This window comes from Schistocerca piceifrons, chromosome 6 (assembly GCF_021461385.2).
Source record: "Schistocerca piceifrons isolate TAMUIC-IGC-003096 chromosome 6, iqSchPice1.1, whole genome shotgun sequence".
Taxonomy (NCBI): Eukaryota; Metazoa; Arthropoda; class Insecta; order Orthoptera; family Acrididae; genus Schistocerca; species Schistocerca piceifrons.
The window spans coordinates 329,682,449-329,709,169 of NC_060143.1; positions in this window are offsets into that span (position 1 = coordinate 329,682,449).

Consider the following 26,721-nt stretch of genomic DNA (forward strand, 5'->3'; position numbering starts at 1 on the left):
TGCCACTTCGACATTCACTGACATTCGTCCTCAGACGCTACACCCAGTTTAGTTCTTGCTAAGGATACCTCGTAATCGGCTGCCCATTGAAGACTGAAATGGCTTCGTCTGTCTATAAAATGTACCGTAACCATTCATTTCCGACGTCACTATAAGCAAGAAATTATGGAGCAAATTTTTTCTTACTAGCATATCACCTTGTAGAATTTCCTAACCTACGTAATTTTGTGTAGTTATTAATGAACAATCTTTCGCAGAATATTATGACTGTACAGACAGGCATGTCCTAAGTTTGGGTAATTCCTCATACACTGCGTATTTGCACACCACGGCTGGACCCCTACAAAGCTGTGGCCATATCGTCTACTGTCGTAGGATCAATAAAATATTTGGTCTATAGATGACTTTATCTCAAAAACAGAATTTATTAATAAACTTTATAAATAATGCTAAGACAAAGAATGTGATTTTCCACATTTTAAGAGGACACTGAAACCAAGAATGTATATGGTCCACTGGCACTTCTCTTTGTAGCTCGATAATGTGTTAGTAAGATGCTACCGTAATGACACTTGAGTGTGCTTATTTCTGTAATTGTGAAGGAATAAACACCAACGGCAGTGAAAAAACCGGTTCGCTTCAGATCACCAAAATTAAGCGCTGTCGGGCTTGACTAGCACTTGGATGGGTCACCGTCCGGGTGTGCCGAGTGCTGTCGGCAAGTGTAATGCACTGAGCCCTTGTGAAGCACACTTAGGAGCTAACTGATTGAGAAGTAGCGACGCCGGTCACGAAAACTGACAAAGGCTGGGGTAGCGGTGTGCTGACCACATGTCCCTCCGTGACGCATATGGGCTGCGGATGACGGGCCGGCCGGCCAGTACTGTTGGGCCTTGAAGGCCTGTTCGGACAGTGTTTGTTTTTCTTTTTTTAAGGTTTAAGAGACATAGCTCACAATGAAACTAACACTGTGTATGACGCATGTTCTCTGCGTGAATACGAACACACGCCACTTGGTCGTGATATACACAGTCAGCCTTTACTTAGAATGTTGTTTACTGGGGACCAGGGCTCGCGGGAATTCTGGGGAATGAAAGGGCTGATCGAGCAGCCAAGGAGGCGTGCCGTGACCGTCAGGTCTTTCAGTGTGCTGTCCCACTGCATGCCCTCACCTCACTGTTGAGGTGTGAAGTCCTGTGTCGTTGGGAACATGAGTGGCTAGAAGTGACCGACAACAATCTCTGTGTGATTAAGCCCACAACTCGGCAGTGCCGTTCTTCCTTCCAGCCACGACGACGGGACGAGGTAATCCTTACTCGTCTTCACATCGGCCACAGCCCTATGACGCATCGATTTTTACTCCGGTGGGAGGACCCTCCGATGTGTGGTGCTTGTGGCGTGCAGATCACGGTGCATCACATTTTATTGGACTGTATTTTAATTGCTGACCAGCGGAATGCAGCGGATTACCGGCGGATCTGCAGTGTATTTTATGCAATACTGAAACGAATGTGGTTCGGGTTTTAAAGTTCTGTGAATTGTCCCACTTTTTAACAAGATTTTGGGTAGATATTTTTAATGTATCAACCGGGTGGCTGGCTCACCCAAATTTTTTCGTAAGTGGTCAGCCACTCTCCTTCCCTTGTGCTGTTCTTTTAGCTCTTTTGTGTTTTGTTTTCCATCTGTTTTAATTTCTCGATTAGATATCTTGGCTCCACATTGGTTTTAATGCATGGGAGAGTGCCTGTGCGATAGTCATTGTGTAGTTGTTTCGTGTGCATGCGTGTAAGACAGTTTTCGTTCTTATCCTCATTCGTTTGTTTTCATCGATGTTAGGGCGCTGATAACCTCGCCGTTGGGCGCCCGTAAGTTCCAAACCACACACACACACACACACACACACACACACACACACACACACACACACACACACAATAGGGAGGTATATTTAAGAAACAAATCAATGACACTTGGGTCTATTCATTTTTGTAGGTGCGAGGTAATCTCAGGAGTCGTGTGTAGACACGCATTCAGTAGGGCGCTTGATGCGTAAAGCTATCATCGTCTTGCTGGAGTGTATCGGGAATAGATTATTGTGGCATTCATGCCTGTCTGCCGTGCGCGCTGTAAACTGTAAAACGTCAACTATGTTAAATTTATCACTAAATGCGTTGAAATAGGATCAACGTGCTTCTGTTCTGTTCTTGGCTGCCGAAGGATAATCGCCGATAGACACCAATCAGAGATCGATGAATATCTATGGGGCAGCATGTGAGTCGAAAATCATATTTCAGGAATGGTGTGCGAAGTTCCGTTGTATTCGCAATTCGGCACAAGTCGCCGGTAGATCTGGGAGACCAGCGTCTTTCATTGCAGGAAACAACAAGCGGGTGGATGATGACGCGGTTAGGGCGAACCGGCGTATAATCAATCGTGTGTTAGCAAAGGCTCTCAGCATTAGTTTCGGTAGCAAGCACCATATAACGAGGATAGCCTACCGGAAGGTCTGCAGCCTGTAGATACCCGCGGCAATGAATGCCGAACAAAAAGCCAACCGGATGCCTGTTTGACTGAAGCTGCCTATGTGTTTCAGTACTGAAGAAAAACGTTACTTGAGTGCACTGTTGCAGGCGGCAAAAGTTGGTGCCAATATTGGGAACCGGACTCGAAAGCGTCGACGATTGAATGGTGTCATCCATCCTCCCCTCTTCTCAAGAAGTTCAAGATCCTGCCATTTGATACAAAGGCGATGCTCATCTCGTTCTTTGATTACTGGGATCAATTGCTTACTGACTGAAAGGAACCTGGTCTCTCCATCACTGGGGAATGGAATTGCACAACGCTGGAGAAATTACGACTCTTAATTAAGGTTAATTCGGGATAACTGTGACAAGGGATGCTGCAGCTTCATGATATCGCTTGTCCACAAGTCGCAAATGTCGTGACGTGGAAGTGGGACACACTAGAAAACCCGCCATATAGTCCTAATCTCTCCCCATGCCAATTTCACGCCTTCGATCCTCTAAAAATGCCATGTAGCTTCAACGATTGCTGTCGGACAAGGATGAGTAGCAGGCATTTACGGACTTGAGGCAGCAGGACACGGTGTTTTAGCAAACGTTTATCTTCAACGTGGTGCGTGGTGTGATCATTGCCTCACGGCCTACGGCAATTTTGTCTGATTGGCATACCGATTGTGTAATGTACGGCCTTCGAACGGAATTTTCTTGATCAGACTTTACAAAATTAATTTACTGACAAGCATATGTTAACATTTTACATGATCACGTTCTTATTCTTACTTACTGTCATGTATTTAGTTATAGTGGTTTACAGGTTCAGTAAAATATCTCACGTGTGTGTTTATTTAGGAGTTGGAAGTCAAGACCTTGCAACATGTGCGGCGAACTACGTCGTCGTCGGCTCTACTTGATGATCCTCCTCCCTTTCAAAGCATTTTGTCACTAACACCCAAACCTCTACATCTACATTTACATCCATACTCAGCAAGCCACCTGACGGTGTGTGGCGGAGGGTGCCTTGAGTACCTCTATCGGTTCTCTCTAGAAGTCAAGCACTGAGATCAGTAGCAAACTCTGGTACCGACCACCACGGGTTTCGAATCGGGGCCAGACGGCATGGAGCTAGATGACCACAAGAGGTCTCTGCAGCAGTCGCGCCATACACCGTAGCTGCGCGCGCTCCTGGCCCCGAATCTAACGTGAGGGAGCCACTGTGGAGCGTGTGGTCTCAGTGGCCAATAGCGAAATACCCTGTCGTGTATTTAGGCGGCTGCCCCTCACTCAGCGAGGCCCCCCGCCCCACTTCGTTTTTCCTTTCCTTCTCCCCTTTTCTTTCCCATCATCTGTCCAGGTTCCCCCCGTCTGCCCTCAGCTGCAGTGTGTCATATTTGTGCCAACTTTTTAGTGCAGTGTTAAAGTTAGTGTTCATTGTTGTGCGTATTTCCAAAGGGTTGCGAACAGAAATCATGCTGTCGCTGGGTGTGATTTTTATATCTCTTGCGAACAGAAACCAGACTGTCGCCGTGTTTTTTAATTGTCTGCCTATTATTTTACCTGTCTGCTTCCTGTGTATTTTATTAGCATCACCAACCCTTTGTTTTCTGTTTTAAGTTTCACAATTTTCCGCCATTTTACCATTTAAGTCACTGATTTTATCGCCTGCTTTTATTATTTATTGTCTTCATTTTTTTAAAACAAATTCTGTAGGCTGAAGAGCGGCGTACTAAGCTGCTGCTAGCCCGCCCCCTTCGGAGGGAATCGAAACTCAATAAAGGAAAAAATTAATCAGCGAGGCAGTCGGGCATTCACGTTGAGTTGGTTGATATCTCGCTTACAGACATCGTGTTTACGTTACGTGTGCTTACTTCCCGTTTACGAGTGGACGTTGTTTTCATTTCGTGAGGTTATCTCATGTGACCCAGTTGCTTAATACTTTGATGATGTTCTTGGTGTCTTGCTCGGTTGTCCGTCATCGTGCTCGTCCTTTTATTCCCGTTTGTCCGTCTTGTTTGTTCGCTGGCCGCTCCCGTTCAGTCAAACGTTGTGTGTCAACAGAGTATCAACCTGCTATTCTCGGTGGTATTAATGTTAACAAATAAATACATAAAAATAAAAAAGAAAGAAAAGGAAAATAAATAAACTATGTTCATTGCACCTCTACTCCACCTTCCCTACGCTTTCCTTGGTTCCTGGAGTATGGGTTGCGACCCCTTCTCAATTTGCCCCTCCCCCCCTTTGGCAGCGGGGAAGATCCTTGAAAAAAAAAAAAAGAAAGAAAGGAATTTGGTACTGCTTGAGATCGTCGAAACTAAAGTGCCAGATTGGAACATCACTGATAACAGTTTTTTTTATACGTGAAACTGTTACATGGTTAATTGGAAGAATATTTTCCTGACATGTAAAAGGTGTTTTCGGAGTTTGTAGCAATGTTGTTTTGGCAATCTGCTTTCGCTTCGTTAGTTGATAGTAGCAAATCTACAGAGTACATTTGTATAAACAGGTGTTTTGTTATGTGTACAAATGTACGTTACAGGTTTGCTACTTTCAACCAACGAAGCGAAATCAAACAGCAAAAATTACATTACTACAAATTCCGAAGCGTCCTTTTACATGTCAGAAATATGTTCTCCCTTATAACGACTTCACGCGTAAACTCTTTTAAAAAGAATCGCCATCAGTGGGCTTCGAACTCGGGACGTTTAGGACGATGAGCTAACGCCTTACCTACTCACCTACCAGAGCTCTCTGTTATGTTTCATTACAGATACGCTTCTCCTATACTCCATTGTGATGGTGTTACTTTTAATTATCGTTAATGCATGTTCTACTGGACGACAGCACCAAGCACGAAGTAAGCTGGTGTTTTGGTTGATACTCTATTGACACACAACGTTTGGCAGCGATCTGTGTGTCTGATCTATGGAGGTTTGGGTGTAAGTATGAGAAATAACGATACAATTTAGATTTTCTAACATTTATTTGCGTGTTGCCGAGTCCACGATCTTCAGTGTTCTTAATTGGATGCAGTAGATATATCAATAACAAGAAAGGCGTAACTGAAATATAATTATGTAAACGTGCTAAAGTATGATGTGCATATAAATTACAAGATCTACAACTATACAAAAAGAGCTGATAGACCACAGTATTTCCTCATTCTGCAACGGGAGCAAATTGAGCACTGGTGTAACACGGATAAGGACATACAGTAAATACAACTAGAAGTTTTTTTTTAGAATCTCAAATATTTGGACACGATGTATTCATCATTGAATTATTCATTGAAAGAAAGTGATTAAGGTTATTGCTACTAGGGTAGTGTAATACCTGAGGTAGACAACATGAATTCAGTAAAGATTGATGGATGTGAATGCTAACCTTGGTCGTTTTCCCCTATGAGGCATTATCTGTATTCTTCAATTTTCAACTCTAAATAAAATAGTGAATGCTTTTAGTAGGCTGAAGGAACGAATTAAGAAGATGCAATCGTGGTTACTCTATATCCAAGTTATCGATTAAGGATCCAAAAAGTTGCCACCTGACTAAAGGAATTTCTAGAGCCGTGCTCAAACATCATCCTATTGTCAATCTAGTTCAGAAATACTAAATTCAAACAGAAATTAACTCTGTTTCTCAAAACCATGCTAACACTGCAATTAACATGTTTCTTCAGTCAAATGCTGAAACCTACTGGGAGCTTTCAGAAACGAAAGCATGTGATGAACAGAAAGCACGTGGTGTGAAGTATAAGCTACAATCGAGGACAGCGAATTTACTCACTTTTCTGAGCTAGAAAAAAATAAAATTTGTATGTAGCGTATACGCATCATAAGGAGTGTGTAGAATATTTGAGGCCCCTATGACAAAAAAAAAAAAAAAAAGACATGAACACTTATTGGAATGGGAGCCATCACTTTCACAACGTTTTTCAGTAAAGATTTTTTATGTGTTTCCATGTAATTGTGGGGAAACAGGTAATTACTTACGTCTCCTTCCTTCTTGTGTGTTCTGACAGTCGCAGAAAGGTTATCCCTGACATCTACCAAATGTAAGTGGGTACGATGAACTACGGTTCATATGAATAAGTGCCAAGATAGTTTTCAGCTTCCTGTTAGTCTGAAATTCTCGAAGACAGAGAACCTTCTAATTACTGGCTGGATCGCAGTGTCGCATGGACTTTACGTCCAGTTTCTGCGCCCACAGCTGGAAATCGGAGGATGATAGAAAGACATTCATCACAAATCCAGAACCATTGGAATTCTTCGCCAGCTTTCCGACTAAGTCTTCTGAACCAGTCAGACATGATCTGGGGCCCATTGGAATGAAATTCTCATACCTGTTTGGTTATTTCTCAATGCTTATCCTAAAATTTGAAATGCCTGAATATTCATCTTGCTGTTACACTTTAGTTTGAATAGATTCGAACAAGCTTTTTGAGTACTAGACTACAGCAGGTTCTGGAGCCTTCCATAAATACCTAATGTCAGAGCCTCTCGAATAGCTGCCGCTTCTGCAATAAAGTTTGAACAACATGGTGGGAGACGAAGTTCTTTGGAAGACTTCAGCTGCGGGAGAAGTAATACGCATCTTACTGCTGAAGTCTCTTGAAATTAAAAGCAATAAATATAAAAGTGAACAAAGTGCCTCAGTATAGTATAAAGTAGGCAGTGAAACTTGAACTCATTGTGCGAAGGGAATTTTTCATCGTACTGTAAATAGTGAATACCGACATTTTACATGGATGTATCTGTTTGAACCCAACTGTAGGTACTGTACACTGACCCTAATGCTTTCACTAGCTGAGGGCAAACACGCCTTATTTCCGATGTACACCTTGTGTGCGGAAGACACCCTCATTTGTCGCAGGAGCGTGATTAATCTGTATTGGACTGCTGCCCTACTTGGCTTTTAAAATATCTCTCCAAGTACTGACGTCGAACACGCAGCGGAGTTTCAACAACTTCTCCTAATAAGACATTCTTGTAAGTTCATCGCATTGCTCCAAGGCCCCCAAGCCTGCATCCGAATTGTACTAAGTCAAACTAATGAAGTGCACCTCTCGCAACGGTATTGTACAACGATCATTCTAATCTATGATGCAGCGGACGAAGACAAAGTTACAGTGTGCACACCGTCAGGTCCCAGCTGCAGGTCTCATTGCATTAATGTTTCTTTTCGTGGTTACATAGTGGACTGAAGAGAACTCTAGAAAGTTTCTTAGTCAAAGTCTTAGGTCGTTGGCAGTCTTCCAGTCATTGAACGTGTAAATGTCTCTGCTTGACATTAGGCATAGAGATTTGATCTTTAAGTGTAGAAAAAAAGCCATAATTCATCTGCATATTGGTGAGATTCTACCTCTGGTGTAATAAAGTTCTTCATATCTCGTGTGGATATTAAAAACAGAATAGTGCTCTGATCTGAGCATTTAGGGAGCCCTCTTGAGTTTGTATGAGTAATTTTTTTTTAATTCTTACACAGATGGTACTGTGCTTTGGAAAGATTTGAACACAAAACTAAATGAGTCTTCAAGAGCTCTTTTAGTAAACGCCGACAAGCCAACAACGGGATTGGTATGTAGGAAGTTAGACTTGCAGCATAGCTTTAGATGAAGGAACTGAAACCATTATTTGAACTGTTCAGGGAGAAAGCAGACTCTGACTCAGATGTCCATAAGGTTCGTAGAAAAGTCGTGAATGGACGATTTGTCGCGAGAGACAGCACAGGACAGTGAGCATAATCCATTCCAAGGACTGAATTCGTAGAGGACTTCCGTATTTAATTTATCTCTTTCATCTGAGACGGGGACATTATGAAATGATCATATATCATATGCGATGACTGCCGGGGAGAATTTATCCAGTTAAGAGGTTATCACAATTTTCAAAACATGTTGGTCCGAGCATTTAGCTCCCAGTTTGACGGGTAATCTTCCATAGATGAGAAGATGTTACCCTTCTTACGTTCCAGTAGACGTACCACCGTACCACGGAGTTCGTAACATGTAACGGAGTGAAATGTCGCTTTTGATACCAGAAGTCTGTCGCATTTAATACTCTGAAGAATGTGTAGTAAGATATTTACACTGAGCCGGTCTCTGGTAAACTTACTTCAGCAACCGCATTCTCACTTTTTGAAAAAGTACCATTTTGCGTTATTGATGCTCCATTGATTTTCAGGAAAGAATTCCACGCCTCTTGTTGTCGCTTCCATCGTCCAAATAACAGGAAATGTTACCTGATCCTGATTTTTGATGCAATATCGAGCGAGCACAAATATTCACTTTTGGTGGCAAGAATTACGTGAGCCACTATTGTGGCGAAGAGACTCGAAGATAGGAGGGCCGTCGTTGAGGACTATGTGGTGACTGTCTTCCATTACATTAGGTGAGCTCTGTCCTGGGTCTCTTGCACACGAATTTCCATAAATAGAGGTCTGATCGCTGAAATTCACACAGAGCACCATCGGCTGCTCAAGTAGGAGCAACAGTTCTTTCCACTCTTACTTCACCTATCTCAGTTCACGGGGATTAAAAACCGGCTGACGGGGTGGATAACACAGAACGTAATTTAATTCGTTCTACCGATATCTGCAGTCCTGCGGAAGGGGAACTAATGTGTATATCCGAAAAAGCAAGTTCCTTCCGCAGCAGGACAGCGGCACCCCCTTTGGAGTCGAGTCTGCCTGACCTAATAACAAAAAACCTTCTACAGGTGATATGCCTATCTAGTTTGGATCTCCTTTCAGAAATCCAAGCAGCACGCACATTTTTTAGATGGATTTCTTGTAGCAGGCTCTCTCTGTTGTCTACGGTTCACTGACCATGCCACTGAAGGACCATTAAAACAATGACTGGAAATAATGCTTAGAGTTAAAATTCTTATGTCTCTCGTGTCTAACTCTTCTCTGGTAAGGAAATATACCTCAGTTGTTAATATGATACTCCAGATATTATCTCTGAGTTAATTGCAGATGCCATTTGTCGTGGACGTCCTGAACACTGACTCTCTGTTACGGCTTGGTAATATGGAATTCCAGTTGGCCTGGGATAAATGAAGCAAGAGGATACGAGGATACTGTTTGAGCCTCCATTGTGTCTCATAACTCCTCACTTGATGTAACATAAAACTAATTCGAAAACATCTGCATACCGACACTGTTCGATATTGCACTTCACCACAGAGCCATTGAACGCGACGCATTGCTCGAAGTTTATAATTCATTTTTTCTCAACGTTTGGAAAAATACGTCTATTAACGCAGATTTCATAGTTTAAAGAGATTATTCCAACAAAATGAGACAAGGGTCAAGTCCTTGTCAGAGCCAGTCCACAAAAAATATCTGAACTTTCTGATTGCTATATAGTCCACGTTTGCTATGTAGTCCACGTTTGAGGCGGCGTCATCGTTGTCTTAATGTATAGGCACTTGTTGATGTGTATAGTGATTTTGTTTTGGATTCTCAGGTGCTACGCAGCATCTTGTGCTGTTGGTGTCTTCCCTGCAGGAAGAAAACGACACCATATGTGGAGCGCTACACCAGTAGAAAACAGTGGAAGAAAGACCTCGATGCTGGGATAATGGATCTGAACATGGTGAGCAACTCCAAGACGTATCAAAAACGCCACAGCAATCTTAAAGCATTAATTAAATTAGTAACAATGCGTACTCCAATAGAAAAAATTTGTTCTTTTAACTTCTTTTAACTTTTTTTTCAATATTCCAACTATTTGTTTTAGTTTTCTGGAGTATATTAAATCTTAAATTAGACCTTACAAACATACACTCATTTTCGGTGTCTACGTCTAATCCTGGAGAACTGTTATTAGACTTTATTTGTTGTCTTTACGCTCTCGACGTTAATATAAAATCGATGAGATGGCTGTTATTATTACATTGAATTTCCAGGTGCAGTTCATTATTTTATGATTGTTGTATCATGTCATGTTCATCTGAACACTCAAGGAGACGCTCTCTTTTATTATTTGTGGTTCACTGTCTAAATCTCTCTGCCATCAGCCATCCACGATCACTTCCCATTAAGAGGTTAAAATCTCCCCTTAAGATAGTATTACGACTTTATGAAGCAACTGTGTTTTCATAGCTAATGAACATATATTTAAATGAGGAGCGTAGTATTATATATTCGAAATATTTGTCTTATAACAGGACAAACACTAACAATTAAATAAATCCGTATAAATAAAATAATGGGTGTATTATTAATAATTGCAAATCATATAATGTCTGTTCGCTTTCATTATTAATTTCTGCAGCACTATTACCATAAACATACGTTTTAAACGGATTTCGTGTTGAACATATTTGGCTTCAGTTGCCCATGAACTGTGCTACATACAAGCTTTACACATACACTGATCAGCCAGAACATATGACGACCTACCTAATAGCCTTTTGCACGGATAACAGCGCTGTCGCGTCGTGGCAAGGAAGCAGTGACACCTTGACAGGCCACTGGAGGGAGTTGGCACCACATCTGCACACACAAGTCACCCAGTCCCCGTAAATCCCAGGAAGGGGAGCGATAAGCTCTGAAGACAAGTTCGATCACATCCCACGTGTGTTCGGTAGGGTACAGATCTGGCGGGTTGGAGTGTTCGACAAACCACTCCATCACACCAATGACCTTGTGAGATGGTGCATTATCTTGCTGAAAATCCCACAGCTGTCACGAAACGTAACCGTCATGATGGGGTGTACTTGGTCTGCAAACAGTGTACTCCTGACTGTCACGGTGCCGTGCACGAGCTCCACTCGACCCATAGATGCTCACGTGAATGTTCCCCACTGCATAATGGAGCCTCCGCCATCTTGTGTCCATCCTGCAGTACAGGTGCCGAGGCGCTGTTAACCTGGAAGGCGATGGATTGGCAGCCTCCCACCGGCATTATGAAGAAGCTATTGGGATTCATCGGACCATGAAACGCTCTGCCACTGCGCCAACTTCTGTGTCGATGGTCACGTGCCCATTTCAGTCGTAGTTGATGATTTCAGGTGCTAACATTGGCACATGCATGTATCGACGGTTGTGGAGGCCAATCGTTAGGAGTGTTTGGTGCTCTGTGTACTCACATACACTTGTACACTGCGCAGCATTAAAGTCTGATCTTAGTTTCGTCACAGTTCGCCGCCTGTCCTGGTTTTGCAGTCTGACTTCCGTAATGAGTTGTTGCCGCCCAACCTCGCGACGTAAGGACATGGTTTTACCTTGGTTTCGCTGCATTTTGAAGTCATTCACCACAGCACTTGCCGGCCTGAGTGGCCGAGCGGTTCTAGGCGCTACAGTCTGGAACCGCGCGACCGCTAAGGTCGCAGGTTCGAATCCTGCCTCGGGCATGGATGTGCGTGACATCCTTAGGCTGGTTAGGTTTAAGTAGTTCTAAGTTCTAGGGGATTGATGACCCCAGCAGTTAAGTCCCATAGTGCTCAGAGCCTTTTGAACGAACCATAGCACTTCTCGAAAACTCGGTAAGTCGTGAAGTTCCCGACATGGTCATGCCGAGCCTCTGGGCCATCACAGTCTGCCCTCAGCCAAACGTAGGTACAGCGCGCGCCTTTCCTAGTCTACATACGAACAACATTGTCACTGATAGTACATGCACATGCGTGTGTCAGACTAGCAGTCATTCCTTGTCGTGTGATGCCGCTATTGTCTGGACGTGTTTGTATCTATAGTAGTCGGTAGTCGTAATGTTCTGTATGATCAGTGTACGTGACTTCTGCTATGGCAAGAACTAAATATAAAAGCATCATCTACGTAATACCATAACTCCATGACGTTTTTAGGTCATCAGACACTCTGCTTTTTCATATTGCTTCCTTCGGCTAATATTCTCATGACTGTGAACCTATTCCCATCACAGCTTATTGTCCACTTATTTTATTGTATTCTCTACATACAACCTCACTTGTCCCCTCCATATGCCTTTTAAATATTTAACTGCACCATTTTCTTTTGGCAAGAATGGAGTCATACTAACTCATCAAAATTTCTGGTCACCCTCAGTCACGTAAAACTGTTGTAACCTTTTCGTTCTATGTCCACCCGTCTATCTATTTTCATTGCTGACTTAAAATTAACTTTTAAAGAATAACATATTTGACCAGTGAAAATTATGATTTACTTATTTTAGTGCGATATTGGATTAGTTTTGAGACCCGGTTGCCTTTTATTATGTATTTATTTGCTGAGTACACGGGGACGCCCGGGTATTTATTTCTCCCAGTTTAGCATTAGAAAGGAAGAAATACACACGTTTCCTGTCTCCTCTCTTCCATCTGCTTCCTCACACACTCACTCTCTCCAATTGACAACTACGTCACCATCTCCCTCATGCACACCTCCCAAACGATGTCCATCTCTTCCTTTCGCTCTCCGACTGTCCCTCTCCTCGTCACTCCTCTCTCGGTCTCACCTGCCTGTATACCCCTGGGACACAATCTGACACACACAGAAAATGCCAGGCCTTGCAGGGCAACCTAGATGCTTCTGATTAACAGCCGTTTTCAAACACACCACCACCCCTGTGGGTGAAAGGATGTACTTACCCTAGCAGTACTTCTTCCTGGGCAATACGGTAAGTGGTGTGTTTACCAAGACTGGTTGAAACTGCTCCAGTAGTTTAGGAGGAGACGTGGAATATACACACACAGACATACATCCACTTGTATATATGTGTGTGATATGAATTCTGCTCATAGTACGTCAGTCATCCTGAGTCAATGATTGTGAAACCATACCACCTGCAATATGGAAAACTCACGTCGATTCAGAAAGTCAGTTATAAGATTAGGTACAATAGAGAAAGAGAACTAATGACAATCATAACATGTTGGGGGACAGCGAATCAAAGACGGCGATTTTTTGGCAGAACACATAACAAATCCAACAAGTCTACTAAAGAGACTGCTTGTACTACGCTTATCCGCATTCATCTGAAGTGTTGCTGTCCAGTGTGGGATTCGCATCAGACAGGATTGAAGAGGGACATCAAAAAGTTCAAAGAAGGGGAGTTCGTTTTGTATCTTCGCAAAGTAAGAGAGTGAGTGTCACGGATATCATACGCGAATTGCGGTGGCAATCATTCAAATAAAGGCGTTTTTCGTTGTGACATTATCTTCTGATGAAATTTCAGTCGCCAAGTTTCTCCTCAGAGCGTGAAAATATTTTGTTAGCACCCACCAAATAGAGAGGAATGATCATCATACTAAAATGAGAGAAATGGGAACTCTTACGGAAAGATATAAGTGTTTGTTTTTCCCGCACGCTGTTCGACAGCCCAAGGCTAGAGATATAGCTTGACGGTGGCTCTGTGAATCCTCTGCCAGGCCCTTAATTGTGAATTGCAGAGTATGCAAGTAGATGTAAATGTATATGAACACTCGAGAGCAGAAGCAAGGAACGTGTGCGAACAGTCACAGCAAATAGAATACACTTTCCGTCGTTCACCTGTATTTGTTGATGGTTTTCTTCTGCATCCATTTGCAGATAACAGTAAATGACATTTATGAGAACACAGCGCACAGTCACACCAATGTACACCGCTGTAGTACAGCCTCTTCCATTCACTCACAAACACTGAACAGAGATTTCATTGAGGACGCATGTCAACTCTGTGGTGGAAGAATATCAGCAGTATATCTATTCCGTATACACTTTAAAAATGCATTGTGTGTGGCTGTGTGTCTGTATGTTGCATATCTTCTCCTAAACCACTGGATCGACTTCAATCAAGCTTGTATACATATCATTTTCTGCCTGGATAGAATGGCTATGTGTGTAATAACCCACCTATCAAAAGATTGGAGGAGTACGGGCCGGGGGGGGGGGGGGGGAGGGTAAAAAGCAGTGTAACCCATAACACGCGAATAACCATACTCCATGCTTTCAGTATTTGATTTGAGAATGAGAGCACTCAGTGACTTGCAGATTCTTCTCGTTGACAGCCATGGGAAATGAAGAAAGGAAATCAGTTTGCCGTTTCTACGTTTTCGCTATTCGCACAGCATCACGTTTTAATTTATTAGTAAGTCTAATCTCTAGAGTACTCCTATGTGTTAGTTACATGCCATACTACGTGAGTCAGCAATGACAAAAACAAAACACCCACAGTTTATGGAGTACGGACGCTTCAGAGAAGGGAGCCAGGATATCCATCTATCTTCGAGATCTTTCCCTGTCAACCGACTCCAGGACCTGCCCCTCGCGTCGAGAAAGAAGAGGAGAATATGGACGATACTCGGAAGGACGGCCGTGCGGAGGTGAGCCAACATCAGTACTATCGTGTATGCATCGCAGTATCAGTCACTCTCCCAGATAGCTCTCTCATTTTTATACGTAGGACTAAGTAAGGAACGCACTTTGTTGTAATCCATTAATACAAAATAGCAGTGGTTACAATATCCTAAAATAAATGACACACAACGGAATGATATTGCTGTGGAAAGCAAACTTCCGTTGTAAAATTAAAAGGATACGGAATATACCACTCATTTGGAACACAAGCTAAAAACGAATGTTAACAGTTGATTCAGTCTTACGTGATTTCCCATGTGCATTCGACATGCTACCTCAAATGTCCAGTACACGATGTACGATCAGACGCAGTGTTAGTTTCAATACCTGTGCATGAAACTAAGTGCTGCTACGAATTGCAGTGGGCATATGCTGTCGGTAATAAGAGGCACAATGCCGACTTCAATTTCTATTCATAAGTCGCAGGAAAAATACACACGATACCAATGCGACGTAATATGGTTTACAGTTCCAGTGTTTGTGGCCCCCATCAATGCGACATGCAGAATAAGGTTTTGAAACGTGACGGATATTTAAAGAAAATAAGTAACTAGACCAAACCACACGAAGGTATGACAGAGAGTTGTATAGTGTGGGGGGCTCTTAAACAAAAGATAACGATGAAGACATAATCTCTTTTTCTAGTCTTCCAGAATGTGAATTCGTGGTAGATTGGGCGGCGTCATACAGCTTTACTCGTATATTCACGTGACGATCAGAGGATCAAGTGAGAGAAATTAGGGTGGTAACAAAGAGTATTATAAATATAAATGTAGGTTCTCGCTAGGAAATTTTCTTGTTTACAATTGCCTGCGTATTTTACTATGTTCTTGCTGTACGCATGCTTCTGCTCTGCTGTCGCAATTAGTGAACAAAGATGTATCACAAACGTTGTATACAAAACGGATCCCAGACAATGTCTATGTTTTTCGACTCATATGTCCATTGACTTGTTTCAGCTTTCTTCATGTGTTGTGTACTACACAGTGCGTGGACAACAATCCGGTGTTTATAAACTTAACTTTGCACACCTTCACATTCTTCCCCTTTCAAGTGCGGGGTTCATTATTCCTGGATGCCTTATCATTATTCGTGTCAACCAGCCCTTATTCTGTTAAGTGTGCTCCATTAAAACATTCTGTACCCTTCTCACTAGTGTACCTCTCAGTTCCGTATCTCTATTTGACATATTAATTTTTGACAAACGCCTAAAGTATCGCATTTCACATTCGTTATTAGCCACAATTATGGTCTGCTTAATTAATACACCATCTGTTCAACAAAGCTATGTCAGTTGTCTAAAGTTTCCTTCAATTAGACATATGGCATCCTAGGTGAATGTGCGATGGTAAAATCAAACCGTTTACAGGGCCACGCTGTTGGGCGCGTTAAGAAGAGAAAGGCGGCCGAAGAAACAACACCGTCTGACGTCCGCCAGCTCAAACACACCGAACAGCGTCGCAGTCGCCGCTAGAGATGTGAGAATAAACTGGTCGTTGCGCCGCAGGAGGGCCCTGCTGGGGTAAGTCGGCGTCATTACTGCCACGAAGAGCAAGCAGGAAGAGACGGACAGGCAGGATGAGACCTAAGAAACAACATTTACTTCTGAAACTGCACTCGTTGCAAAATGAGCTACTCTGCCAGATCATGTCTATCGAGAATTTCTGATGCTCAAGACATGCCTCCTTGACTATAAATTCATGAAGAACAGTTTAAGGGATTCACTTTATTACAATCAAATGATAGATTGGTCACAAGACAATGATGTAAATCTTGGGTCGTACGGGTAGTTATTATTGTGGGGTAGTAAGGCCCGATGAAAAATATCCACGGGTTTGCATTATAACACTAAAGTGAAACACAGCAGCTTCAAACAGCTTCATTTGCACAAATTACAGATCTGCAGCTGTGGCCAACGACTGCTGCGAGTCGGAGACACATCCGTCCATCAGTATGGCAGATTTGAGGTAATGGTGTAAGACTAGCGAACGGGATCCAGTGTCGATGAATTCATTATAGATGTAGTTCGCAGTGTGGAATGACGGGGAATGAAACTGTTTGACTTATTTTTAACGCAAGTATGCCGATAACCGTTTTGTGTGTTTTGTGTAAATACGGGGGACGTGAATTTAACTGAGCACATACTGATGAGCCATTCTACCAGATCATCTCTATCGAGAATTTCTGATGCTCTAGGCTTGCCTCCCAGACTACATATTCAGGAAGAACTGTTTAACGGATTCACTTTATTACAATCAAATGATAGGTTGGTTTCAAGACAATGGCGTAAATCCTGAACTGGAATCGGAGAACCGCAATAGATTGGCCGACGTGAATTTAACTGAGCACATACTGATTTCGAGTAGTGCGCGTTAAGCAACTCGACCTGTCACCTGGTTAAAGTTGCTTGTGGAAATACCACCTTTGTTCAGCTTGTCTCTTACAGCGACATGAAATGTCGCCTATGTATCAGACTGGAGAGCTGAACTGCTCGATTACTTGGCTCAGCAAAGGGTGAACTTAAGTATTTGTAGCACCGATTTGATTGCGTCTTTAGCTATTTGCTAGCAAGGAAAGAGAAAGTTAGCTACACGGTAACTATAAATCGTAGTGTCCTATGGTCGCCCAGCCAGTCCCAAACTGAGCACAAATACTTGCGCCAGGACCTATCGCATCAAAGTTAAAACTGCCATGTACGTAAAGATATAGGTATAAGTGATATTAGCCCAAACTGTTTGCGGAATTGAACACTTGAGTAGGATACACTCGTACGAAACCACAAGCTGAAAATCAATGACGCCCCAAATACCATGTGGTCCTTACGAGGCAGTAAGGGACCTATAAAGAGCACTCGGAATCAATTACAACAATTCGGCGATTTATGCGTTCAAGAAAGTGATGACTCATCTAACGTACATGGAAGAAGCGAAATGACTACCTTAAAATAGCAGAAAACTTGGTGAGAATTAGTCGAAGTTAATCAGACTTCGAGTACATTCCAACTGTATTAATGAAATCCTCTGTGACTGACACAAATGGCATAGTGAGATCAACTTCAGCTTCTTAAAACAGATATGACACATGAAGAGCATCAGTGCAGCCTTTTCTGGTTTATTACAACCCCATCAACAATAATTCACGTGATGAGATAAGCGTGAGATTCAAACTGCATAACTTACCCAGACTATTTGTGTGAAATAGTAGTAATAACAGTCGGTAGAGAACATACGAAGTCAATGCACAGCTCGTAAAAATGTGTTACTGCCTCTCACTGGAGACAATCAGAGATGGACCAAGAGCCTTGGTGCAGGTTCTGATGGGCTTTCTCCGAAGATCAAACCAGATGTCATCCCATTTTTATGTCCACTTCATCCGCGATCAGCATAATAACTGAAGTTTTAGCACGTAAAGATACTGATTAAGAGCAAGGACAATGTACACAGATATAAAGGAATCTAATATAACAGGCGTGAACTGATGAAATTGAGTTGCGTTAACAACCTTACAGCAGATACAGGGGATCTGATACAATACAGGAACAGCGTGAAAATCTACTACGTGTCACTAAATACACTACAGGCCATTAAGGTTGCTACACCACGAAGATGACGTGCTACAGATGCGAAATTTAACCGACAGGAAGAAGAAGCTGTGATATGCAAATGATTAGCTTTTCAGAGCATTCACACAAGGTTGGCGCCGGTGGCGACAGCTACAACGTGCTGACATGAGGAAAGTTTCCAACCGATTTCTCATACGCAAACACCAGTTGACCGGCGTTGCCTGGTGAAACGTTGTTGTGATCCCTCGTGTAAGGAGGAGAAATGCGTACCATCAGGTTTCCAATAAAGCTCGAATTGCGGTTTATCGTGTCGTAACATTGCTGCTCGCGTTGGTCGAGATCCAATGACTGTTAGTAGAATAGAAATTGGTGGGTACAAGAGGGTAATACGGAACGCCGTGCTGGAACCCAACGGCCTCGTATCACTAACAGTCGAGATGATAGGCATCTTATCCGCATGGCTTAACGATTCGTGCAGCCACGTCTCGCTCCCTGAGTCAACAGATGGGGACGTTTGCAAGACACAACTATCTGCACGAACAGTTCGACGACGTTTTGCAGCAGCATGGACTATCAGTTCGGAGACCATGGCTGCGGCTACCCTTGACGCTGCATCACAGACAGGAGCGCCTGCGATGGTGTACTTAGCGACAAACCTGGGTGCACGAATGGCAAAACGTCATTCTTTCGGATGAATCCAGGTTCTGTCTACAGCATCATTATGGTCGCATCCGTGTTTGGCGACATCGCGGTGAATGCACATTGGAAGGGTGTGTTCGTCATCAACCGGCGTGATGGTATGGGGTGCCATTGGCTACACGTCTCGGGCACCTCTTGTTCGCATTGACGGCACTTTGAACAGTGGACGTTACATTTCAGATGTGTTACGACCCGTGGCTCTACCCTTCATTCGATCCCTGCGAAGCCCTACATTTCAGCAGGATAATGCACGACCGCATGTTGCAGGTCCTGTACGGGCCTTTCTGGATACAGAAAATGTTCGACTGCTGCCCTGGGCAGCACATTCTCCAGATCTCTCAGCAATTGAAAACGTCTGGTCAGTGGTGGCCGAGCAACTAGCTCGTCACAATACGCCAGTCGCTACTCGATGAACTGTGGTATCTTCTTGAAGCTGCATGGGCAGCTGTACCTGTACACGCCATCCAATCTCTGTTTGACTGAATGCCCAGCCGTATCAAGGCCGTTATTACGGCTAGAGGTGGTTGTTCTGGGTACTGATTTCTCAGGATCTGTGCACCCAAATTGCGTGAAAATGTAATCACATGTCAGTTCTAGTATAATATATTTGTCCAGTGAATACCCTTTTATCATGTGCATTTCTTCTTGGTGTAGCAATTTTAATGGCCAGTAGTGTATATGCCATGCCAGCTCAGCAAGTAACTATAAGATCAAACCACCGACAGGTCCACGTTATTGGGCGCTTCAAAGTGAATAACGTCGTAGAACATAATCCACCGTCTAAGGATCAAGATAGGGACCTGACTATACAAGGAGAGATTTGCTGCAAGGAACAAGAGATAATACTGATCAATGCGCCGCAGGAGGGGCCCCAGTGAGGTAAGTAGACATCGTTTCTAACATTAAGAGTATGCGTGTGAGACCGATGAGGAAACAGTTACATCTGTGTATTCACTGCGGAATCAGCCACTTACGCAGGTGATATCAATCGAGAAAATCTCATTATTTGTACATATCTCCATGACTGTAAAATACAGTTGTCCCTCATCTTTACATGAAGTATTAACAGACTGATTCACGATATTAGAATTCAGTAGTATAGAAACCGATGTGTTCGCAGACCCAAATGTAAATGAGAAGTACTACTCAGGGAATGTAAGATTCCGTTGTAAGACTGTCACGGGTTCGGCAAATATTACTCGTGTTACAGCCACTTGCCAATAACGACTGTGAGACCGCCAACTGTAGAACTCCGTCATGACGGGTCTCAGCGCCGGGCGGAGTGGCAGAGCGGTTCTAGGCGCTACAGTATGGAACTGCGCGACCACTACGGTCGCAGGTTCGAATCCTGCCTCGGGCATCGATGTGTGTGATGTCCTTAGGTTAGTTAGGTTTAAGTAGTTCTAAGTTCTAGGGGACTGATAACCTCAGAAATTAAGTCCCATAGTGCTCAGAGCCATTTGAACCATTTGACGTGTCTCAGCGGTCCGAATGCTGCTACCAGTCGGAGACACATCTTTTATCAGTATTGCATGTACCAGGCAACGGTGTAAGATCAGCAGTTGAATTTCAGTTTCCGAAAAAGTCGTAATTGACCTAGTGCAACTTATGGTACTTACTTTGGAATACCATTTACGATTGGCATGTCTCTTACAGAGATGTAAGACTTCGCCAAAATAAAACATAGGAGACAATCTGAGTAGCCGTCTTTCATTGTTTGCATATGATGCTGTCATTTACCGTCATGTAAGGTCATCAGATGATCAATACGTCTTGAAAAATGATTTAGATAAGATATTTGTATGGTGCGAAAAGTGGCAATTGACACTGAATAAAGAAATGTATGAAGCTATTCACATGAGTACCGGTACTAAAAAAATCAGCCAAATTTCGATTACGCGATAAGTCACACAAACCTGATGGCTGCAATTTCAGCTAAATACTTAGGGACTACAATTACAAATAACCTAAATTGGAACGATCACATCGATAGCATTGTGCGTAGGGCGATCCAAAGACTATGATTCATTGGAAGAACACTTACAAGGTTCAACAGATATACTAAAGAGACTGCTTGCACAACTCTTGTCCGCTCTATTCTGGAGTATTGCTGTGCGGTGTGGGATCTGCATCAGGTGAGACTGACGGATGACATCGAAAAAGTACAAAGAAGGGCAGCTCGTTTTGCACTATCGCGAAATAGGGAACATAGTGTCACAGGCATAATACGTGAATTAAAACAAAGGCGTTTTTCGTTGCGACGGGATCTTCTCATGAAATTTCAATCACCAGTTTTCTCCTCCGATTGCGAAAACATTCTGTTGGCACCCACCTACATAGGGAAAAATGATCATCACGATAAAATAAGAGAAATCAGGGCTCGCACAGAAAAATTTAAATGCTCGTTTTTCCCGCGTGCCGTTCGAGAGTGGAACGGTAGAGAGACAGCTTGAAGGTGGTTCATTGAACCCTCTGCCAGGCACTTTATTGTGCATAGCACAGTAATCACGTAGATGTAGATGTAGATCCTACTGAATGATAGCTGAAAAATTATACTGGTCGCTAGTGAGGATAAGAACGTCTGGCTTCTGTGTGTTTGCTGCCGTTGTCATTTGCTATCAAAGAAACCGGAAGTTCTTTAGATGCTGCTCTGTAATGAAGATCTGGACCACAGTAGCATACACTCGTCTGGTCAGTCACACCTTAAACAGTCACATTAACGCAAAGAAATACCACAATCAAAGGCAAAACCTCCTGTGTACTTACACACAACTAAGTACAATTAGGCAAACCTCTTAGTGGAGCAGAGCATTTCTGCGTGCTACGCAGGAGTCAGTGGGTGTGAAACCAGGAGCTGGAAATAATTGACGCCATGAATACCGGTACCACCAAGAACATGTGAAGCGGTAGAGGACGGAAGAGGCAGTCACAACAGTTACAATACTTCAATGATTGTTGCCTACAAGAAGGTTATTATATCCCATCTAACACGGATGGTACATCTAGTACTTTCAATTGATAACGGTAATTTGGTATGATCTCTTGAAACAACTGAGTAGGATATATTCGGCCTCATAAACATTCCAACTGCGTAAATAAATGATTGTCTGACCTAAACAGAGATGTCCTATAACAATATTGTCATCTCTCTTCCAAAACTGCTCACACAATGAGAGCACAATTCGATCCAATTTCGTGGGGTCTCCTTTGCTCTGTTACAACACTTCTTCGAACATTGAAACAAACGTAATCTTGTAAAAGGATTGTCAATCCATACCATCAATTTAACTTGATAAGAAGTGCAATGGCCCACGTTATGAGGAAGTATTACTGTCTCTCGTTGAGGCGAAAGATAGATTTCCCACGTGTCTCCATGCAGGCTCTGCTAGAGATACTATGAAGACGTAACTGGAAGTCATTCCATCTGTATGTCCACATTAGTTTTCAACACTATAATACTTAAGTTTTGGAACCCGAAAGTAATTAACAAGGTATTACCACATCCTCAATGGATGCCAGTCTACAAGGTGGAATTACTTTGTTTTCTACAGATTAGGCTGCTTTAGAATTAAGCTGTTTAAGTTACAGCTAGAACAGTAGTGAGGATTACACTGTGTTCCAGACTGAGCAACAAGTTTGAGGTAAAGCCTACAAATTATGATCTGATGTATTAAAAGCATTTAGTTTGACACAGCTGTCGCGGATTGACAAAAAAATTTACTCATAGGTAGAGGTTAACAGAGCAGCGTGTGCGAGATACACAATTTGATCAAAAGTGTCCCGACATCCGGTTGAAAGTTACTTACAAGTTCATGGCGCCCTCCATCGGTAATGGTGGAATTCAATGTGGTGTTGGCCAACCCTTCCACTCTCGCAGGCATAAGTTCAATCACGTGCTGGAAGGTTTCTTGAGAAATGGAAGCCCATTCTTAACGGATTGCTGCACTGAGGAAAGGTATGGATGTCGTTCGGTGAAGGCTGGCACGAAGTCGGCGTTCTAAAACATCCCAGGCCTGTTTTATAGGATTCAGGGCAGGACTCTGTGCAAGCCAGTCCATTACAGGGATAATATTGTGTGTAACCACTCCACCACAGGCCGTGCACTATGAACAGGTGCTCTTCTGTCTTGATACATTATGCCATTACCTCTCTCAGCATGTCAAAAATCTGTCGCCAGTGTACTCAGCCAAATATTTTCTCTCGATCGATGTAGGCAATATACAGAGGGTCTAGGACGAATGGTCTATATTCAGAGATACGACAGGGACCATCATTTGAAGCAAAAGAGGCTAGCAAACATGGACTTTAACCTTGTGCCTCGCAGTGCATTCATAACTTAGTCTGGGCGCTAGTGACCATTGTAGTTGTGCGCCTTAAAACCACATTAAAAAAAATAAAAAAATAAAAAACAGTGAAGCTGCACAAGTGCCCAAAGTTCTGAAAGAGAGCACTTTACAGCCCATATTTACAGGAAATTTTTAGCTGCTTGACTACGAGATAAAATTGATCACGAGGGCAACAGACTCCCTCCTCTTCCGGATTGCTTGCCTCAACGTTCTCCAATTCGTTATCTTCACTATTTCTTGCATACGGCTTTTCAAGGCATTGTTTCCGCCATTCTAGTGCATCTTTATTACCATACAACAAGAACCACATGAGGATGTAGCAGGTAGCTTGAAATACATTAAAGGGTTACGAAAATATACTCCACTTATTGAAACAGATATAACACGTCCACATAGCGGCAAAGTGAAAATATCCTGGATGTTACACAAAACATCGTGCGCAACATAAAAAATTACAATAGACGTGTTATCAAATGCCATGATAATAACAGTCTAGAATAACCAATTACAGAAGATTAGGAAAATGAAAGTGTTCTGAATGTTAGAAGGGTAATGAAGCTGTTGAATGTGGAGTTATCTGAACTGCTGTTTTATTACTTACGATGAGTTAGCCACTGCTACCAGAATGCACCACGATAGAATCTTTTTCGCGCGATGGTATATCCATGCAGTCTAGGCCTCTCTTCTTCAATGAATAACATCAGTACGGCCATTTCCTCTTGGTAAGTATGGGCCAAGCAACTGTTCGAAAATCTTCACGTGGTGATGTTGTTGATGGTGCGGTCTTCCGTCTGAAGTATGATGAGAGGCAATTTCTCACGGTAGTCTATCCTGCGACAGGCTCTTTGCCTCTCCATAAGTGCAGCAGCCGACAATCATTTCAATCTGCATACTGTGTTCAACTCGTCTTCTACCTGTACAAATTTTACAACCCTTCCACGTCCTCTCCCCACACACGATCTTCAAAATGGTTCAAATGGCTCTGAGCACTATGGAATTTAACTTCTGAGCTCATCAGTCCCCTAGAACTTAGAACTACTTAAACCTAACTAACCTATGGACATCACACACACCCATGGCCGAGACAGGATTCGAACTTGCGACCGTAGCGATAGCGCGTTTCCAGACGGTAGCGCCTAGAACCGCTCGGCCACACAGGCAGGCCCATTTACGATCTCGCACCACCTTTTAACAACATACGATCCTTTGATACCGCACGATGCATACTAGAAATTGATCCCAGCTTTCCGTCTAATTGTGTGATAAAAGACGTTCTCCTCCATTTCGATTCATTTTCTTCTCGCAATTTACACCCTGTACCCAGTTTATCTTCAGTACTCTCCTGTATAAATATATCGAAGCTATTTATTCCATTCTTTCTGAACTATCTTCAGCGTTCCACTCATGTACATAGCTACACTATAGACAAATACCTCGAGAGAGGACTACCTAGAACTGAAATTACTATTATAGGTTAACTAATTTCTGCTTTTCAGAAACGTCTTTCTTGCTATTCACATCCTCATGTTTACAAGTCCTCTACTTCGCTAATAATCTGTTACTTTTACCCAAACAACAAATCTCAGTTTACTTCTCTCAGTGTCATTCGTTAATATTTTTCCACCTTCAACTTCTAATTCCACCACATTTTACTATCCTACTTTTACTTTTGCTAGTATTCATTGATAATCTCTTTTCAAGACATTACTCATTTCATTCAACTGATAATCAAAGGAAAATTGGTGTATCTTACAGAACTTAAAGTTTTATTTTTTCTCCCTGAGCCTTAATCCCCATACTTAATTTCTGTCTATTTTCCGTACTGCTTGCTGAATTGCTAGGTTACAAACGTATCTCACTCCCGTCTTCGCTGCTGTACGCCTCCGAGATCCTGAGACCTTCATAATTGCACTTTGTTTCATGCACAAGTTTTGTACCATATCACTCCCTGTGTTTTATCCCTGTGACCCTCAGAAATTGAATTATTAACGACTTATTGTTGCTTTGCAGCAGTCTGTCTTCAGAGTCGTAAGGGTGCAAATGACTTGGAAACTTGTGAGCATTTGGTGTATCTGGGAATGGGATTATTACGTGTTTTGGAAAGTCTGAGTGTATTTCGCGTGGAACACCTTTTTCAGGCGCTCTACCAGTGATCTTAACAATTTTGAAACACTGTACTGTACGCCAAGAGCCTTTCTTCGAATTGAGTCTTTTACCGCTATGTGAAACTCTTTTCAGTGTACTATATTTCACTTCTGATCTTCTCCCACATCCTTTTTTAAGTTGGTTTACTTTGTAGGTCCCATTCAAATGTTAAATCCAGCTTTCAGCCTTCCGTACTTTCGTTCGTATTGGCTTGCCAGGTAAGCGTTTGATATTTTTGCATCTGAATCTCTCTCCTCTAACGGTTTCCATAATTTCCCCATATATGGTATCTAACTTTCCGATTGTTAAACACGCTTCTATTGTTTCGCATTTCTTCTGCATCCAGCCTTGTTTTCCCGTTTTCAGCTTACTGCAATACTTATTTTTACTAGCGTGTATTCACGTTTGAGGGTACATTTTCTGTTTCTCTTTTTTTAATTTTCTTCTTTAAACAGTTAAAATCAACATCTGGTGAATTAGGCAAGAATTCTATTGGAAATAATCTGTTTGCCCATTTGATTATCTACTCCCCTCTCTATTTCATGTATTCCATTCGTCTTCTAATGCAGTGTTTCCCCTTTCTCAGTGGGTTTTGGACTTACCTCGGACCATTTTTCCAGATTTCAATCTTTCTGCAGCTTTTACAATTTCAATTAGCCGTTTATATTCAACAAAGTATGGATATAGTCCATAACTGCTCCTGGGAAGAGATACGAGTTTAAAATCTGGTTTTCAAATCCATGTCTTGTTAATATACATTCTGAGCGGCATTGAAAACATAGGGAATAAGAGCAAATGGGGAATTCTGCGCCATTTGCGAACCCACAAACCACATAAAGCTTGTAAATGACGCATTTCTTAGTCGGGTGGTAGTGTCATTTTCCGAGTCTATACTAGCACTACTGAAGTCGAAAAGACCGACATACATAAAATTTGTATCCCGTACTTCAGTTGACCTGTATACCTGGTGCTAGACGAAAAAGCGACATGTGTAACAGTAACGTGATTTACCTATATAGGTCAGTTGAAATACAGAATACACATGTTGTAACTGACTTTATTTATCATTCGCTGATACCAATTAGTATCACATTCTTCAGTTGACCTATATAGCTCAACAGAAGATTGGGCTACA